This window comes from Delphinapterus leucas, chromosome X (genome assembly GCF_059928025.1).
Source record: "Delphinapterus leucas isolate spDelLeu-1000000601 "Yukka" chromosome X, BTC_Dleu_Yukka2, whole genome shotgun sequence".
Lineage (NCBI taxonomy): Eukaryota > Metazoa > Chordata > Mammalia > Artiodactyla > Monodontidae > Delphinapterus > Delphinapterus leucas.
In genome coordinates, this window is record NC_143150.1 from 111,383,315 (window position 1) to 111,404,031 (window position 20,717).

General features: G+C 39.1%; 1 long non-coding RNA gene across 1 annotated transcript in view; it reads right to left on the reverse strand.

Annotated features, from left to right (window-relative positions):
* Window positions 1–8,391, reverse strand: part of LOC149744391 (uncharacterized) — a 28,306-nt gene extending 19,915 nt beyond the window's left edge. The window contains exons 1-2 of the long non-coding RNA XR_016391387.1: window positions 8,206–8,391; window positions 5,261–5,315 (exon numbers count right to left, since the gene is read on the reverse strand). This is a non-coding gene — a long non-coding RNA (uncharacterized LOC149744391). The remainder of the gene's footprint in view (window positions 1–5,260; window positions 5,316–8,205) is intronic.
* Between the last annotated feature and the right edge of the window lie 12,326 nt (window positions 8,392–20,717).

Here is a 20,717-nt window from a genome sequence, read left to right on the forward strand (position 1 = left end):
GAATCCACTGTTATTGGGTTTTGTTTCAGTCAAGGGCCCAGAGATAAGGCACTCAGATTAGAATAATGCAAATTGAGTTTAAGAGTTAAATTTTTTTAAAAAGACTTTAATGTTTATAAAGATTTGGCCAGGATGAAGTTTCCATCCTGAGAGTATCCCTCCTTCTCTTAAGCAAGGCTGAGAGAATCTTATGGCTGAAACACAGCATAGGTCACCTTAGTTGTATAAAGTGTTAAAGCCAGTGTCTTTGAACCAAGAATAAAACAAAGACATTCTAGGAACAAAAGGACTCTCTCATCTCAAGTAAGCCCTCAGAGTAGAGGGGTCACTTTGAGAGGTGACCCAAAGACTCAGCTCTTGATGGAGTCTCTAGGTATGCAGACGATGATAATCTGCACTCAACGATGAGGGTCTGTAATCTAGCACATTACAGCACAGAGCTATGGAAACTGGGGAGAGCAGAATCATCAAACAGGAAGGTAACTCAGTCCCAGCCTGATAAACGTCTACCAAATCCAAGAAGAGAGAAGGGCCACAATCAAATATCTGAGCTGTGCTGAAGGGCAGAAAACCCACTCATGCCACATCAAGAGAACAGATGAGAAGATCAGACCTCAAATATCAAGAAGGCTGGTATGAAAAATCCTTCCTCCAGGGCCTGTGAAGTCAGAATACATTCTTTGTAGAACCCTGAAAGCAGTGGATCATTGAAGGCATTTCTGTTATCATACCCTTCCAATTGCATTAGAAATGCATCTGCCAAGCAAATCAAAAGAACATATTTTCCATGATTTTGGTGAGAAGTGAACTCATAGCACAGTAAAAGTAATTAAAGCTTTCTGGCTATTTCAATCCCAAACAAAAAATGTACTTCTTCCCTGCCTTCCCAAGCAAAACATTAGTGAAAACTATTTAATCTAGTCTTCATGATGAGATGTCTTCATTCTGAATATCAGCTTAGGTGAGGTGTTATAAAACACAAGGCAGTTTTCTATCTCCTTTTGGATCTCTCTTCTCCCTCTGATATGAAAAATAAATGGTCACCTCTTGCTGCTGCCATGTTTTCCTGTCTCTAGCATCCTTCCATTCATCTTCCAGTTTAGACTTTTCATTTGCTGTCTTTAGAGACAGAAACTTGTGAAGAATTGCATATTTAAATACATAAATATCTGAATAAGTGTTAGATGTTTATTGTGATATTTTTGCATCTGTTTTCATTATTTATTTGTTTCCCTATTTAAGGATTTTAAAATTCTCACCACCAGCACCACACTCTACAAAGATTTTGATGTAACATACAAGAATCCGTACAACAAAGTAAGACAAAAAATAAAATTGAGAAATACAGAAACACAGTAATGAGACCAGGTAAAATATAACTTAGAATTGATGGACAAACTCCAAGGAGCAATTCAGGATGTATATATGACACTCATGGGAAACTACACTACAGTTTATAGCACAGAGAAACCAATTTGTACTTGAGCTCATTGGCTGCTAAAGAAAAAGAGGAATTTGGTCTTGTTCCTGATTCATAATTCCCAGAATATTTTTTTACTGCCTTCTAATTTGGGGTCACTGAAGCTACCAGACATCTGACCTCTGTCCTATATTAGAATTGTAGGCTATCTGAGATGAAAGGGACTGAAGATCATCTAACCTAAAGAGCACTGGAGGGAGGGATCAAGTGAGTTTTCAGTCCCACAAAGAATAGGAAAGCCAGTTCTAGAAGCCTGACATCTGGAGGCCTCTACCTAGTTTAGTGGTTTTTCCAATCAGCAACATTGCCAGCTCTCTCTACAGTAGAGGAGGAGACCAAGAATCTAAGAATCTTCTGTTTGAGCCTCCTTAGATTGAAACAACTGTATGTTTAATTTCCTGGTTTACTGGCTATATCAGGGTAAGCTTCAGAAGACAAAAGCTAGATACAGATTCAGCTGTCATGACTAAAGGTAGCTCTAGTTTCATACTCACAATTAAGAAAAAGTGTAGGGACTTCCCTGGTGGTCCAGTGGTTAAGAATCCGCCTTCCTATGCAGGGGACGTGGGTTTGATCCAGGGTCAGGGAACTAAGATCCCACATGCTGTTGGGCAACTAAGCCCACGCGCCACAACTACTGAGCACAAGAACCACAACTAGAAACCCTGTGTGCTGCAACTACAGAGCCCACGTGCTCTGGAGCCCACGTGCCACAACTACAGAGCCCATGTGCTCTGGAGCCCACGTGCCACAACTAGAGAGAAGCCCGCATGCTGTAACAAAGAGCCTGCATGCCACAATGAAGAGCCCCTGCGCCACGACGAAAGATCCCACATGCCGTAGCAAAGATCCTGTGTGCCGCAACTAAGGCCCGATGCAGCCAAAAATTAAATAAATATTTTTTTTTTAAAAAAAAGAAAAAGTGTAAAGTGAGGAGGTAAGACTCATACCTATATTTACAAGAGCCTTCTTAGAGCCAAAAGGGAGACAAAACAGTTCCCAAGTCAGGTAACTACAAACTACTTTCATATCATAGTTCCTATTCTATTTAGTAGACTACCTCTCTCTCTCTCTCTCTCTCTCTCTCTCTCTCTCTCACTCTCTTTCCTCTCCACTGAATTCATCCTTCAGGTTACAAGGAATTATCAGAGATTGGTGAGACAAAAATTCCCAGAACTCACATGGAGCTAGGAATCACTGGTCTTTCCACCAGCCAAAGAAAACAGAGTTCAGAGAATAAAAGGATCACTCAGTAGAGACATCAGAAAGGTCATTCTTTAAAAGTGAGGCTAAATCAGCATCTAGATCTGCCCTTTTAAAAGCTAAAAACAAGCTCTGGAATGATAAAACTGACGCACAAGTGAGCTAACTGTAGAACAAAGCCCAACACTGTCTAAAGGAATACAACTAAATCCAACACTTAACAACATAAACTTCACACTGTCCAGCAGCCAATAAAAAACTACTAGACCTCTGAAGCAGGAAAATTTGACATATAACCATGAAAATAAATCAGTTAATAAAAAGAGACCAAGATATGACAGAGATGATAGAATTAACAATTATATTAAAATCATAATGGAAAATGTAATCAACATGCTCAAAATTTTTAAGAAAAACATGAACATAATGAGGAGAGAACAGAAAATATAAATAAAAGTCAAATGAAATTTTTAGAAATGAAATATGTGAAATATGAAATTCATTGACTTAGATTAACATTGGATTAGATACTGCAGAAAAAAAGATTAGCAAACTTGAAGACATAACAATAAAAACTAACCAAACTGAAGCACAAGCAGAAAAAAATCTGCAGAAAAATGAAAAGAAACTCAATGACCTATGGAACAATATTAAGCGGTCTAATGTGCTAACTGGAGTCACAGAAAGAGAGGAGATAGAAGGAGGAATAGAAAAATTATTTGAAGAAATAATGGCTGAAAAATTTCCTAATTACACAAACTATAAACCCCCAGTACCAAGAATATCAACAAATCCCAAGGAGGATAAACAGAAAGAAAACCACAGAGAGGCATATTATAATCAAATTATTAAAAAGAGAAAATATTAAATGCAGCCAGAGGAAGATGGGGAAAAGGTGTTTTACATACAGAGGAACAAGACTAAGAAACACTGTAGAGTTCCTGTTAGAAACCATTAACGCCTAAAGACAATGGAAATAAAATGTCAACTTAGAGCTGTATACCCAGTGAAAATGTCTTTCAAAAATGAAAGTGAGGGACACTTCTGGTTTCAGTTCCAACATGTAAAGAACTTAGGGCTTCCCTGGTGGCACAGTGGTTAAGAGTCCATCTGCCAGTGCAGGGAACACGGGTTTGAGCCCTAGTCCAGGAAGATCCCACATGCTGCGAAGCAACTAAGCCTGTGCGCCACAACTACTGAGCCTGTGCTCTAGAGCCTGTGAGCCACAACGACCAAGCCCACGTGCTGCAACTACTGAAGCCCGTGCGCCTAGAGCCCGTGCTCCACAAGAGAAGCCACCGCGATGAGAAGCCCACGCGCCGCAAGGAAGAGTAGCCCCTGCTCGCCGCAACTAGACAAAGCCCGCACGCAGCAACAAAGACCCAACACAGCCAAAAATAAAAATTAATTAATTAACTTTTAAAAAAAGAACTTAAAAGATGTCACACCTGTCCTTACAACAAGAATATGCTGGACAAATTGAAAATCAAGACTTTCCTTGGAGCCATCAGAGAATTGAGGTCACAGGGCAAACCACCACCTTGAAATCTGGAGATAGATGCATTCAAAGAGGCATAGCCAAGATCTGCTTACTTGGAGCAGAAGCCGTGGGAGCCATAAACTGGTAGGAACACTTAATGGTAGGGTTGACAAATTGCTGGAGACTAAGCACGGACTAGTGTGAGAGTAAGAAACTTCTGAGGGCCACTTTTTGGGGGACCCCACACTCTCATAGGCTTTACCTCCAGGAAACGGACCAGGTTCTCATAGTGAAGATTCAAGATAGATACACTCGTGGCCCTGGCAAGGGAAAGGGAAGAGTAATCACTATGAAACATGCCTTCTCCATAATGAAGGCCTGCTATCCAGAGGAAAAGACTTTTCCAGAGCTTTATCACAATTAGAGGAAGGGAATTTCTCCCACTCCAGCCACTTATATAGCATTGCTGTCTCACCTAAGACACATTTTTTATAAAAGCTATACCACTGGAGAAAAACAACAGTCACAACCCAGAGACATAGGCCTACTAAATGATGGAGATTTAATCATACTAATATAGAATCCAAATGTTCTTCAACAGGTGGATGGATAGATAAATTGTGGAATGCCTATGCAGAGGAATACTACTCAGCAATAAAAAGGAATAAATTACTGATATACGCAACAACACAGATAAATCTAAAAAACTTTATGCTCTGCAAAAGAATCTCAATACAAAAGAGTACATACTGTATGGTTTCATTTATCTGAAACTCTTTTGTTTTAAAGGCAAATCCAATCTATGCTGATAGAAAGCAGATACGCAGTTGTTTGTGGGCATAGATAAGGAATTGACTAGGAAAAAGCTCAAGGAAACATTTTTGGGTCATGGAAATGTTCTAAATCTTGATTGTGGTGGTGGATATATGGGTGTACATATTTGTCAAAACTCATCAAAAATGAACACTTACAATAGGCGTATTTGGGTGCCAAATCTTTCTTTAAAACTTTAAAATTTTTCTAGTCTACACAGCAAGTGTATTTCATCTTGCTCCTTCTTGAGCAGAACTAAAAATGTACCCTTCACCAATACTCACCTGACTGATCTCCAGACTTGAAGTCAGCAACCCCATCATTCCATATTCTCCTCTTCTGAAAAGAACAATGGGAATTAATCTTTTGTCATCCCTTGCATTTACTGGCCCTTAAATTATTTTTATATTTACCATCATAAATTAGTATTCATTGAACATTCATAGAATGCTTTGCAACTCCTCTTTTTCTCATGTCATATGAATATATACAGTGCTTGCCATAATATTATTTTAAATAATTTAATAAATTATTTAAATGAAAAAAATTATTACAATTTCTTTATTTTTAAAAACTGTTCTCAAATTACATATAGAAAAGCCAAAAGGCAGCTGAGATATTGTTCTTTGTCATATCTTAAAAATGTATTCTTTCACCTCCAAGTTGAACCTCACAGTTTTTGTGAAATAACCTGGCCCTCAACTTCCAAACCTCCACCACAGAAACTTGCTAAACAATATCTTCCTTCCTATCTCTAATTAAAAAGAGAACAAAACCTTGCTCATAAAGCCTTCTTCTTCGCTTGTGAAACCTAAAACTTTTCCTAATGTATTCCCTGATTAATTAGAACAGTGATAGAAAATGTCCCTCAGCTAAAGAAGCAATTTTCTCTACTTGCCATTACATTTATCACTGCTCTACAACATATTTCTCTTTTGCTCACTGACTAGTTGTTTAGATGAATACATGTCCCGTATATTGGGCCAGGAGCATCTGATGCTTTTCTACTACTCAGTTTGTACATGATACTTCTTAATGAAGATGGTGATAAACAAAATCAACATAGTCATCCCACATCCTAAAGATAACCACATGCTATGTGCTCTTGAGTCAATCTTGGCTTACCATTAACTAAACGGATATTAATTCATAAATGCTGATAATCAGCCTTACTATAGAATTGTGTACAGCATCTCTAGAGAACACAGTATATATACATCTAGAGCCTAAGGAAAGAAATTAAAGTAACTCTTTATTCAGTCTGCCAAGGGACTACGGAACCTTGTAATTATCTGACTTTAGACAGAAGGGATACATTGCAACTGGATACACATGAGGGTACAGGTTTATGCCTCAGATGACAGACGGCAGAGAAAAAGCTCTAGAGTGCAAGCTTTCTACCAGACCTTTTTAATTTATTTTCCCCAAACGCATCAAATTTTAATGCTGCCTCTCTGACCCAGTATGTTAGCTTTTTTATGAACTTATGATTAACTAGTACTATAGTAGCAGGAGCTAAATTTTCTTCCATTTAAAACTAAATTTTACTCATAGAAGTTATAACCCCTAAATACTGGGTGAAAGAGACCAAATGAGGAATCAAAGTAGTTTAAAAAGACAAATGAGAACAGAAAATTTAGTCTTGCACTATAATTACCATAGCATCTGGAATTCCATGAGCCAAATCTAGTCAGTTCCAACCCTGGGCAATTCAATCTGAAAAGCAGGGTTCAAGAATTAGCCATATCAACTACAGCCCGGTAGCTTGGTCCCCAAAATTAAGATGATCTCTTCCAGACCATATGGTAATTCATGGCCTTGGACGGAATGGGAACAGTGCTTATAAGAGTTACATTTACATCCCTTTTATCTAAGGGCTATAAGATGTAACATTATAATTCAGGTCCTAAATTATGTGGGTAGGATGTGGACTTCCAAATATATGGCCAGGATGTGAGCTTGGCTTTTGGTTGCCCTGGAATGAAAACCAGGGCAAGGTTAAGTTTTCAAACATATGGCAGGGTCCTCTGGCCAGGTAGCTTCAGTCATTTTGAACACCCTCCCTACTCACAATGCACTCTCTGGCTACTGAGAGAAGAATTTGGAAAAAGATTTTTTAAAGTTAATTAATATATACCGATTAAAAAGTTTTCCCTATGGATACCGGTTAAGGGGAAACCAAAGGACGCAACTTGGCACTGGTAAAAGAGAACAGAAGTCCCAAAGAAATTCATCCTCCCCCCACTTTTTTGTTGCTACTTTTCAAGTACATTTTATAGTAACAAATTCATTTTTTAACCAAGCTCAGTCCATTCATTGTCATCAGTACCACTACAACTCATATCTCAACACTTTGTCTTAAAAAGAAATAAGTCCTGTACAAGTTAGTAAAAGTTTTAAATTACTTAAGTTCCCTCTCAATAATGGAATAACACCACAATAAATCTCAAACAAGAACTCTGCACTTCTAGAATGTCTAACAAACTTTGGTTTTCTCTTTTAAATTTTTAGCTCATTTTCTCTCATGCTCTACAGGGGAGGGAGGCATGTTGAATGTTCCATAAAAGTAGATTATTCTGGGCTTCCCCGGTGGCACAGTGGTTAAGAATCCGCCTGCCAATGCAGGGGACACGGGTTCGAGCCCTGGTCCGGGAAGATCCCACATGCCGCGGAGCAGCTAAGCCCATGCGCCACAACTACCGAGCCTGTGCTCTAGAGCCCGTGCTCTGCAACAAGAGAAGCCACCGCAATGAGAAGGCCGTGCACTGCAAGGAAGAATAGCCCCTGCTCTCCACAACTAGAGAAAGCCCGCACACAGCAACGAAGACCCAATGCAGCCAAAAATAAATAAATTAATTTTTTAAAAAAAGATTATCCTGTATTCTCTTACATTATCCCGTTTTGCTACAATATATTCTTTCTTAGAATTTAAGCACTTGTCCTCAGTACTGTTTAATCTAGAGTTCTATCATTTTCAGATAAATTAAAATATAGTTATTGGAGCATATATGCTGGTAAGTTTCTGAGGGGTAGAGACCTCATATATATGTCTTTGCATCCCTCACTGCACCTAAGAAAGCCCTAAGGAGTGTTAATTAATTGGTAGTTATCTCCCAGTAAGCCTGGAATTTGGCAGTAGTGACAGAAGGGTCACACCCAAATCCCAGATATGGCAAGTGAGGATCCAAGAAATGAAGTGTAATTCAATCAACAATTATTGAGTACTTACTATTTATCAGGCAGAAGGATACAAAGATAAATAAAACATGGCTTCTGTCCTCAAGGATCTCACCATCTAAAAGAAAAAGCAGGGGTAAGCAATTAGATACTGTGAGACAGTGTTATAAAAACAATGCTTTGGAACATCACCATCAGCATCATCACCACTACCGCTTATTGAGTGCTAATTATGTACCAGGCTCTATTCTAAGGACTTCAAATGTGTAACTTTAAATTACATGCCCACAACAGCCCTATGAGGTAGGTTAATCCAGGGAAAGATCAAGTCATGTGCTGGCAGTCACATAGCTGATAAGTGGTAGAGCTGGCTTCAGACCCCAGCAGCCTGACCCCAGGAGTCCAAACTCATAACCACTAGGCAATAATGCCTCTCATAACTCCCAGGAGGGTACCATAAATTCTGTTAGTAGATTAATATGTAAGGTCATACAGAAGGATTTCCAGGGAAGGTGACATTTATTCTGGTTAATCCAGGAAAAATATATGAGTTGAGTTTGTGGTCATCTTTCTAGATTCAAGCAATTTTTTAAATTAACTTTTTATTTTGGAATAATTTTAGATAATACAGATAATAAAGAGAGTTCTCTTATATCCCTCACCCAATTTACCCCTCTGCTAACATCTTACATCTCCATGATATATTTATCAAAACCCAGAAACCAACATTGCATTGGTACATTGCTATGAACTCAACTCTAGACTTCAATTTCGCCAGTTTTCCATTAGTGTTTTCTGTTCCAGGATCCAATCCAGGATACCACACTGCATTTAGTTGTCATGTCTCCCCAGTTTCTTCTGGCCTGTGACAATTTCTCAGTCTTTCTTTTTCGTGACCTTGACAGCCTTAGGGAGCACTGACCTGGTATCCTGTAAACAGTCCTCTAATCTGGATTTTTCTGATGTTTCTCTCATGATTAGACTGGGGTTAGTGGTTTGAGGAATATCACAGAAGTGAAGTGCCCTTCTCAAGTCATGTCATCTTAGGAAGGGCCTTGACATCACTGGTGATATTAACTTTCCTCACTTGGTTAATGTAGTATTAGCCAGGTTTCTGCACTGTAAAGTTACTATTTGTCCCTTTCTCTAATCTATTCTTTAAGATCAAGTCACTAAGTCTAGACCAAACTTGGGTGGAGTGAGAGATTAATCTCCACTTCCTGGAGAGGGGAGTATGTACATATATTATGACCATCTTGTTTTAAAGCCAATGAAAGTAATAGCCTTGAAAGGCTACAGGGAAAGATTACTGGATTTCAAACTTGTGACGAAACTTCCATGAGCCTCAGTGAAGTCAGGTATAAAGTAGTACTGATCATTTATCTTTGCCTCAGAGTTATTATCAGGATCAAATACTATGCTTCATAATTCACAAATCTTGAGATAAAAGTTACGGGCCTTATTCCCATAAAATGCACATAATATACACAATTTTTCACCCATTATTAGGGATTCTCACCCCTGAATCTCCAATGAGAATCCCTGCACTAAACTAGTAGCCCTTAAGTATTAAGTCTGATCATTACTAGAGGCAACACCATTTCAAGAAGTAAGTTTCCAGGGAAACAAAGCAAAACAGGGATAAATCCAAAACATAAGAAGCCTACTTCACCTCATTGAAACACTAGAGAGAACCACGGAAAGATGTGAGCCCATCAGGGGTTTATTTCACATCCTCACCTAGCTCATCTGATGCCTGATTTGCAAAGCCAAGTCATGGTGCAGGCACTCGGGTGGGTCTGGGCAAGTAGGGAGCACACGCGGACTTAAAGACCCTAGTTCTCTTGGTTTCAGCATTTCAGGAAGTGTAGCTGATTTTGAGGCAACCATTGCAGCGTGATTTTTTTAAGCACACATTATTTATAATTTTAAAATCTAACCATTAAAAAGACCTGTAGGCAGAAATTTTCTGAAACATAAAGAGATTTATTTTAAATTTTTACTTACATGACTGTAGTATTTAATAAAACTGTTCTTTTTCAAATTATTTAAAACAAATTAATGCTTATAATTCTTCAGGCTCTGTCCACAGGTGACATGCATATTAAGACTATCTGCTGAAGCGAATGAGTAAATTGCATTTAAATACTAACATTATAGGTCCATTTGTTCTGAAATCTTCCTCCCAAAGATTCCTCCACCCTCTCGCCTCCCTCTTCCAAGCCAAGAAGGTCACTCATTCTTACTGTAGTGCAGAATTATACTTTTGTTTTAGATGTTACTGTTAGTCATCGCATTAGTCATTTTCAACTTCCTTGAAGCAATATTGAAGCCTTCTTTGCGAACTCCATTACCTGCTATGACTAGAGCTGAAATCATCCTTTTCCACTTCTGGGTCTGCCAAACTCTCAGCCCAATGACTTAAAGGATGTGTGTGTGAAATGGGGTATGCCCAGAGGAAAGAAAATAGCAGATAGAAACAAGTGACAACAGTATATTATTGCATCTCTGCTGAGCATAATCCCTCATCAGGAAATTTTCTTTCCTCTGCACAATTTTCTCAGTGGTTAAGCTACTTTTTTGCAAAATTAAATAAGAGTTATAAAAAAAAAGCCACCTGAGAGGTTCATAGAGCAGCAAGGGATGGGTATTGTGGTTCATAGTAGCCTTTTTTTTTTTTAAGAAGAAGAAAAAAACTCATCTCTGTAACTCTCCTTCCTATGCCCCCAAAACAATATGATTGTTTCAGGGGATATAATTTTACATTTCAATTTCTTCCCAACACATGATGGAAAAAATTGCAAAACTGGAGCCTGAAACCAGAAAGTCATGCAGAGCTTTGTGTGTGTTTTGGAGGGAAGCGGGGAGCATGAACAGAAAGGAAGCAGAAACCCATTGTGCTACTCTGGTCCGCAGCCAAACCACCCTGCTTACTCCTGCTTCTGGTGCCTCAGGGAGTTTGTTTTTCAAGCTTTTTATGGCAAGGAGAGAAAAATGTATTGGGAAATGGGGAAAAAATTCTGGTCCTAAAAATGATATTATTTAGTTCTATCCCTGTAATCTATGACACAAAAGATGAAGGCATGCAGTCGACTTTTTAAAAAACCTTACATGAAAGAGATTTTCGTATGTAATTGCTGTATCCTCTAAAGATCAAACAACCTCAATTCTTTGATGTTAAAATCTGGAGTTAGCTTTTAATTTTTTTCCCCAACAATCAAGTAAGGATTTCTTGTCCCCACTTGGCACATTTGGAAGTAAAAGAAATGACCATTTCTGCTGGCATCTCAGGAATAACTGTTTTTGGCGTCACATGCTTCATTAGACCCTGACAGGACAGTGGAGCCACGGTGGAACACAGAGGGCTAGCAGTGCGCAGATGAATTAGAAAAGGTCATGCCTCACTGCTGATTCCCTGAAAGTTGGGGACCTTCTTTTTTGGAAAACTCCTCAGTCTCAGAAAGCTGAAAGGTTTAAGAAAGTCAGTTTGCCCTTCTGTAGGTCAGACTATTCTCTTCTCATGAAAAAGTGTATGAAAAAATGTCATGGCTTAGCCATTAACTTTCTCCAAATAAGTGTTATTAGAACATAATAAAATTATAAAGTTAATCATTTGGCCTGGTTATGGTCTTGCCAATGGTGGCCTCTTTTGAAACATGAAAGACTGATTAGATAGAGTTTTAAACTTATATAATAGATAATTTATAGTATAATATGTGATATTATATATGTAATGTTATACACACACCTATATCTATATAATATATAATAAAAATATAACATTCATATATATTATTATATTTCAAGCATCTAGCAACAGTTTGACAACTTCTAGTTTTCTCAAACTTATGAAAATGAAGATTATTTATAGTGAGAGCAAATATATATATTGTTAGGAACCCAGTTTCTATTCCTATGACCATGGTATTATATTAGGAGTAAGTAATAGCAGCTTTGGGTTTTAGTAAATAAAAACAAGATAAGAATAAAAGATCCCTACTGACAAAAAATGTAAATCCATTGGTTTATCGTCAAACAACTTTTGGTTACTCTGGCAGATGCTCCATTTCTAAGTGGGTTGATCCGTTCCACAGCCAAATAAGACTTTTAAATTTTATCAGTAAGGATGCTAGATGTCAAAACTCCCAACACGAAGGATGTGCCTTCAACTTTTTGCACTAAAGCACTCGTTAAGGATATCAAGTCCAATGAGACAAATAAATGTATACGTCATTTCAAGCAGTTCCAATTCACGACAATACTTCCAGGAATGTGGAAACTCACCAAACCTCATGGCAGTGACAGAGAATGAGTCGTTAACTTTTCACTAAAAAAGCAGTCATCCATTTACCATTTATTATGCACCTAAGACACGCCAGACACGGTGACAGGTGTAAAACGTCAGCACTAAACTCTGTCCTTGTATGTTTTGCTTGAGCATAATTATTTCTTATGGGTTCCACTGAGGACTTGAAGCTCTGTAAGCTCAGGAAAAGCACAAAGTCTTCACGGTTTTGGGGGATTATTTATTTATTTACTTTAAATTATTTTTTGGGCTGCTTTGGGTCTTCCTTGCTGCATGTGGGCTTTCTCTAGTTGTGGTGGGCGGGGGCTACTCTTTGTTGCGGTGCGCGGGCTTCTCATTGCAGTGGCTTCTCTTGTTGCAGAGCACGGGCCCTAGGCGCGCGGGCTCTAGAACGCAGGCTCAGTAGTTGTGGCGCATGGGCTTAGTTGCTCCGTGGCATGTGGGACCTTCCCAGACCAGGGCTCGAACCTATGTCCCCTGCATTGGCAGGCGGATTCTTAACCACTGCGCCACCAGGGAAGTCCCTTCACTGTTTTTCATTACTTATATTCAATAAATTTTCATAACCATAAATGTTTATTTGTATTTATGAAGAATGGCTAAAGTACTGGAATCCCCTTAAACCTACAACCCTTCCTTTCTTTTAATAATTGGAGAGGGTGAATCTCCATCAGCCTATCTTTGCTTTTCTCAAATAACTGGTATTTTGGTTTGACGACTCCTCTCTTTTAATCCACTGAAGTTATCAGGAGCCTGGCTATTTACCTTGTGAAATATTACAAGACTGGAGGTAGATATAAATCCAGCAACCACAGAAACCCCAGCTCTCAATTCCAGAACCGAAGAGACAACAGCAGTAGAGGTAAGAATAAGGGAATTTTCTACCTTATTTCTGCAGTCAAGTTGAGAATATGAGATCAGGTTGCCTACTTTCCAGAAATTAGAGCCAAGGGAACCAGCCAACTTCCTCAAAGGTACTTTAAAAGGAGAATTTCTTCAGTCTCTGCCTCCCCCCCCAGAAGTACCTTAAACCAAAGAAGGAGCCATAAGAAAATACAAAAACTTGGACAGGTTCACCTGTTCTGGCAGAAGGCTCCATTACGAATGGCTGCATTTTTAGTCTTAAGCATCTATCTCAAATAATAGATCTTAAAAATGCAAACTCTGGAACTTTTTTAAAAAGGCCACAAAGAACTACTTAAATAGTGATGTTTTACTATAACTTATTTTCTACTGATCAACTTAGCATCTTCTTAGAGATACAAGAATTTTAGTCACCAGTCTCAAATGTCAGGTTCACTCGTATTAATAGCAGTTAATTCTGGACTTTTGCTTGATATGTTATTAAGAATTTGTCTCTACCAATTCTTTTTCTCCCAATTCATTTTTTTCCATTTTTGTCACACTCCCCACATCTACTCCTATTACGTCTTCCCTCTGATAATTACTATAAGGAAAAAATATATACGTAATAACTTAGTTGTTCAAAATACAGAAAGACTAGATTTTAGGCTTACAGAAATATCAAACACATAAAGTGTTCTATACAGAGAAGTTTGAGTTGTGGCTTGGAAGCGTGATGGGGAAATGTTCTCAAATAAAATACAGGTTTGATCCCCGGACCAAACTGATAAACAATAAAATAAATGAACATGAGATAAATACACTAATGGTGCCCTCAAATACCTCGGTTTGCTAATGTGATGAAGACCTCACAAGCCATAAAGGCATACGTGTGCAAGGTAACGTTTTAGTTTGACAAATTCCACTCTCCGTTTTTTGGGTGGGTTGGGGGTTGGCACTAAACCTTTTTGACATGTCTGAAAGAGAAGGATTTAAGTCGAGTTCATTATCTCTTTAGTGCAGAAGTCTGGGAAACGAAGAGGCTAGACCAGGGAGACTCAATCCAGCTAGCGTTCCTTTTTGTTTTTCAAGCTGCCCTGACAATAATGCGGCAGGGTGAAAAGATCAGGAACACTTTATACACATTGTGCTAATTACTGCAAGTACTTAAAGTTGTAATTAGCTTATTATACTGCAGAGATCCTAACATGGCATGTCTTTCAAAAGAATTTCTCTCCAGATCATTAGTGGGAAAGCTAACAACATCTGCTTCAAATAAAATCAACCAATTAGCACAGGCAACTCCACATAGTTTGCAATCAGAGAATTATATTGTGCCAAGTGCTAATTTCAATGTGAATGCTATCTCCTTCTCATATCCCAGCTTCTCTGCCAGCACAGCTGGTGTTTAACACCACTGACTTCAGCGAAGTCTCCAAAAACTTATGTTAATTTGAAATAACCTAATCAGAAGTGTGCAATACAGACTGAGGTCGATCTCAGCTTAATTAAAACTGACCTTGTCGTTTCACTGCCTGTAAAACACCACTATCTCACCATTTATCGTTCAACTACCACAAATAGTTCATTTATGCAAAAACCCAGGAATATGAGTTCCAAACCACTAGAGCTATTTTCAGAAGTACTGTGAGCACTGGACTTTAATGGAAGGAGAGGTCTGCCTATAAGTACCGGGCAACAATAAAGGTAATTCAGCAGACTCAAAATAACTTGTCAGCCCTACCCATGAGGGCTGCTTCTGCCCACTTCCGTTGGCTCGAATGGCACATTCACTCCAGAGACTGACAGGCATTAGCAGATGTGAAGGCTTTCATTTTAAAATTAATATCTCAGCCAGTACCTTTCAGCAAGCTGAATCGTTCAATCAATAAGCATGACATGGCAGGTGTGATGTGTACAAGGCACTAAATTCTTCTGCCAAAGGTACTAGAAAACATCTGCTCACATGCGTGTGTGTGCATGTCAATGGATGAACCGCTGAGAAAAATGATTGCAAGTGGAATATGTAATATGCTTGTATTCACCGAGGTAAAGTTAAAAACAAAGATCATATTTTTATGCTGTATACCTGCCATCAAATACACCTTGTTTAACCTGCCTTAAGTCTATAACCCTGTGTTTTTATATGTACATGGTCAACTGTCTATCAAATTAAGTAGCCACCATTCTGGTTTTCTGCACATTAACATGGTTTAAAACGTATCTCCAGGTTCTCTTCCAGACTTGCTTTGTTTATTTTCGTACATCTTAATCCATAAAGTATTCAAGGCAATGGTACTAGCACTGAAAAATTTATCCGTGAAATAATTCAAATTATTTATACCAGGAAGACTTTTTATTTGTCCACAGAGCACATGCTTAGCCGCAACTCAACATATTTGCTAATGCTTTCCTTCCAGTCAAGCAGGCTACCCTTTTGCTCTTGCTCCACCCACCCAGCCAAACCCAGTTTCTGATTACCAGAGCCTACACTGACTTCACCCCTGTAACACTTATTTGCTAGGCCAATCCTTCTGATACAATCAGGTATTGACTATCTTGAATCGTTTAATATTTTATCTCGGCCAAGTCATGGAGGGATAGTCTCATTCCATTTATAGGGAGACCCTCTGGTCTTGTGGAACAAACAGGGGCCATGGTGTCAAAATATTTGAATTCTTAACTTGGCTCTGTTAACTCTATGACCTTGGACGAGTGTGACCTTGAGCCATACACCAAATTGTCCAAGGCCAGGTCTCTCCATCTGTAAATAAGCTTAACAATACCTCAGAAAGTGGGAATTCCCTGGTGGTCCAGTGGTTAGGACTCTGTGCTTTCACTGCTGAGGGCCCGGGTTCAAACCCTGGCTGGGGAACTAAGATCCCACAAGCTGCACAGTGAGGTCAAAATAATAATAATAATAATACCTCAGAAAGTTAATTTTGAGGATTAAAAGAAATATTATAATAGATGCGAGTGAGTCTAAGAGTCCAACAGATGTTTACTGAAGGACGTAACCAAACATTTGGCGAAATACTGGTTGGAAAAATGTAGGCTACCAGGAAAGAAATTTACAAATAAGGAAATATGAATTGGCCACCTTATAATGTTCATATGACAAACCTAGTGCAAAGAAGAGAGGTTATTTATATTCAAGATCCTGTTTTTAAAAGAAAAAAAAATGGTATTCTGGCACAAAAGAACAAACAAAATCCATTTCGATTTGATTGTAGGTGAGTGAAGGTGTCTCCATCTCACTCAGGAGGTTAGGGCCCCGTGAAGAGTTGTTGGTATAATTGGTGGACGTGAATGTTTTGCAATGCTAAGTGCTACCTTTCCCAAGGGAGGATGAAGAGCTTCTGATTCCTTCCCAAGAAAAGGTGAAATTGCTTATGCCACGAAAATTGTTTAGACAACGTTATCCCACTCACATGATCTCTCTTAACGATATTATAATTTGATGGTGAGATACTTCAATTCCAGATTTATGAATGTTATATGATTTCATTCACTCATTCATCAAAAATTTACTCTTTCCTACCTGTGTGATCTTGGTCAGGTTACTTCACTTCTTAAAGTTTCAGTCTGTTCCCCTGTAAAATGGTAATAACAGTATCTGTCATTTTGGTTGGTGGGTATATTATATGAAGGTAGCTAATGCCAAATGTTTAGTGTTTTGCCTGGCACTTAGTAAATACCTTGTGACTCATAGCTACTCTTGATAATCTTATCTACTTCTACCCCTGCTGCTACAGAAAGGAGTAATTTATACTTCCTAGGATGATCCTGAACACTGCTCCCTTTTCGGATGTCAGATGTCATCTCCTCCATGGGTCCTACTCCCAGGCTGAATTATTCGCCCTCCCTTTGGTTTCACAGACCTTTGTCCCTATTTGTATTGTAGCATTTAGCATAGTGTATAGTAATAATCTGTTTAGATCATTGTTTTCCTGCCAAGTTTTTGAGCCACTCAAGAGCAGGAATTTTTAACTCATCAATCTTTTTGTTCCTAATGTTGATAAAGTGTTGCACATAGGAGGAATCCAAGAAGTATTTGTTGACTAAACGAATGAATAACTATACTGACATGGTATAGAGACATAAATATTACAAGCATTATTCTGAAATACCATAGTCCTCTAAAGTTTAGATTACCAATCTTAGAAATCTGTGAACTTTAAATACAACATAAGGTGTTGGTTTCAAACTTTAGACACTGGGAGTTCTCTGGCGGTCCAGTGGTTAGGACTCTGGGCTTTCACTGTCAAGGGCCCGGGTTCGATCCCTGGTTGGGGAACTAAGATTCTGCAAGCTGCACGGCGTGGCCAAAAAAACAAAACAGAACTTTAGACATTTCTGGAGCTTTTTCCTGTGCTCTCATGGTTTCATTAGTGTCCTTTGTGGACCCAATGAATTCAGTCAGAAGGATTCTGTTAAAGTTTTCCATACTTATTACCACCAGGGCAATTAAATAAGGGACTTTGCTACTTGAGAACTCCTTTTCCCAAAAGGCTCAAGTTTGGTGAGAGTAACTACCGTAGGGCAGGACAGCAGGTGGACAAAATGGAAAGAGAATATGTAGACAGGATAGTTTCTTCTCTGTTTTTCACTGACAGTCCTGGATTATTTTCACAATTACTACTATTATTATATAGGTTACTTTGGAAATCCATACGAAACAGATTCCAAATCAGAAAGTAATTTGCAGGCTTCCCTGGTGGCGCAGTGGTTAAGAATCCGCCTGCCAATGCAGGGGGCACGGGTTCGAGCCCTGGTCTGGGAAGATCTCACATGCTGCGGAGCAACTAAACCCGTGCGCCACAACTACTGAGCCCGTGCGCCTACAGCCTGTGCACCGCAACAAGAGAAGCCACCGCAATGAGAAGCCCATGCACCACAACGAAGAGTAGCCCCCGCTCGCCGCAACTAGAGAAAGCCCATGTGCAGCAACAAAGACCCAACACAGCCAAAAGTAAATAAAAATAAATTAATTTTTTAAAAAAGAAAGTAATTTACAATTAAGCTGTTAGACATGGTACAAAGCTTTCCAATGAAAATCTTCATCGTTTCTCAGAGAAACATTCAGATAGAAATACAACCACAGTTAGACTAAAGAACCAAAAAACAAAACAAAATCAAAACTGTACCCACTGAAGCGCCATTTATCCGAAATAGATATAAACTAAAATAGCTTAAGAGTCAAAAATTTTAACTGGTCTTTAAGTGACCTTGAGGTTACTAAATCAACAGATAAACTGTGTTCTGTATGTTAGGACTAAATGTATTTTATCATCTAATACTTTTAGCATTGTTAAAACGTGTATGATTTAACCATACGGTGAGCATTCTGGCTTTTCCAGGACTTTCTCAATTTCACATTTTCTATTGTTGTATACGTATTTGTCAGACCATATATCCCAATGTGGGATGCAAAAATTCTGGTCTCCATATTTAATTGTAAGTCCTCAGTTAACTGGAATGTGTACTGAACCAGAAACTCCACTCCAGGTCTTTGGGACTGTGCTTCCAATTATAAGTATCTGATTTATGCTTTAAAAGAAGTATTTCTGTTATCACCTGTGTGTCACTTCACATGCAGACTTATCAAACAAAGTGAGAGAATTCCCAAGAGTGAATGTGGGCCAAATTTGCTTCAGCACAAATGGGTAATCACAGAAATCTCCCTATTGTCCTTTTCTCTGTTTTATTAGCTCTTTTTCCCTTCTACTTCTCTCACTGCATGGTAAACCTTCTTACTGCCCATGTTATAACAACTTCCATTCCAAAAAGCCCAGACAATGGATGATGTTTACTTGCTATTTGCAAACAACAGAATCCACAGCATTGCCAGCAGATGCCCTTGATTCACTGTGAATGAGGAAGGGAATTATAGGAAATCAGTGTGCATTGTGTCCAGCTGAGATGGATGCTGGCAAAACAGATTCCAGGCAAAATATCAGAGCACAAAAGTGTATCTTCTGGGCCTTTCTCACTATAGGGCATCCCTCTGAGGCCAGCCAACTCCACTGTATCTCTTTTCAAGATATGTCCACTTCTCGACTCTTTAAAACCACCTTTTATTTTCTCAAGACCTGCTAGTTCATCTGATAAAGTGAATTGAGAGTGAGAGCTAATGTCATGCTTCCCAGAGAATCTTATATTTGAGTAGGGAATGTCTAGAGATTCAATATCTTAACCTAAAGCAATGGATTTTGAAAACAAAAAATGGCTTGTACCAAGTTACATTAGTGAAGAACCATTTATCAGGAATTGGAAAAGGTCTGAGATTTTACCCTACTTGCAAGCTGACAAATTAATCTGCGACAGTTTCATAGATGCTGGAAGAGGACAAGAAATTCCTGGATCAGAGACAAAGGACATTATTACTCACAGCACAGCCAGCAGCATGAATATGTTTGTGTCAATTCTCCTTACTCCAAGTGTCCCATTGGGTGACACAGAGTATCCCCAGTGGATGTTCTCCTGCAGTGGGTGTGAGTCACAGCTAAGGAACCCCAAGCTTAGGGAACCTGAATCTTTTATAATGGGCAGTCAGCATGCCTGCCCTTTGCCTCATTAGGAGAAACTCTTTTTATCATACCAGACAGTAAGTAAATCTGCCTTCTTCTCCAGCGGGTTGTGAGCTCTATCTTCCAAGGCTATCTACCATACAAATATCCTAGGAAAAAGAGTCCAGAACAAAAGCCAGTCAGTGGCTCTGCTCACGAGATATGCAAAAATAAGAGACCTATGGAGAATCGTCTCCCAACACCTCTTCAGAAAGAGATTTTCAGAAGCTATCCCAAATGGTATCTTGTAGGCTGCTGCTTCTCACCTGGAGAATAAACATGCATATTCCTGGGCCTCACCCCAGAGATTCTGATTTAGTAGGGGTGAGGCCCAACAATATGCATTTCTAAAAGATCCCAAGTGAAACTGATGCTGGTGGTTCCTGGACCACGCTTTCTGCACTACTGTAGATGACAACTTCACTGATGTGTAGAAAATAAATGGAATTAGAATTTGAGGAAAAGGTGGTGACAAAACCCACAAATAGAAGTGAATAAAGAAAAACAGAAGGAAATAAAGAGGAGAGGAGTTTGTCTACTCTCACTCAGGGTGAGCAGTATTGGGATTTGGATTTTCAGGACTATGTACATGGCAATGAATTTGTACCTTTGACTTGCAGCTTGGAGGTGACAAAGTTATTTTGCTTTCCTAAGCCCATGACTCAAAACTGGGAGGTGTGGGCTTCCCTGGCGGCACAGTGGTTAAGAATCCACCTGCCAGTGCAGGGGACACGGGTTCAGAGCCCTGGTCCGGGAAGATCCCACATGCCACGGAGCTACTAAGCCCGTGCGCCACAACTACTGAGCCTGCACTCTAGAGCCTGCAAGTCACAACTACTGAGCCTG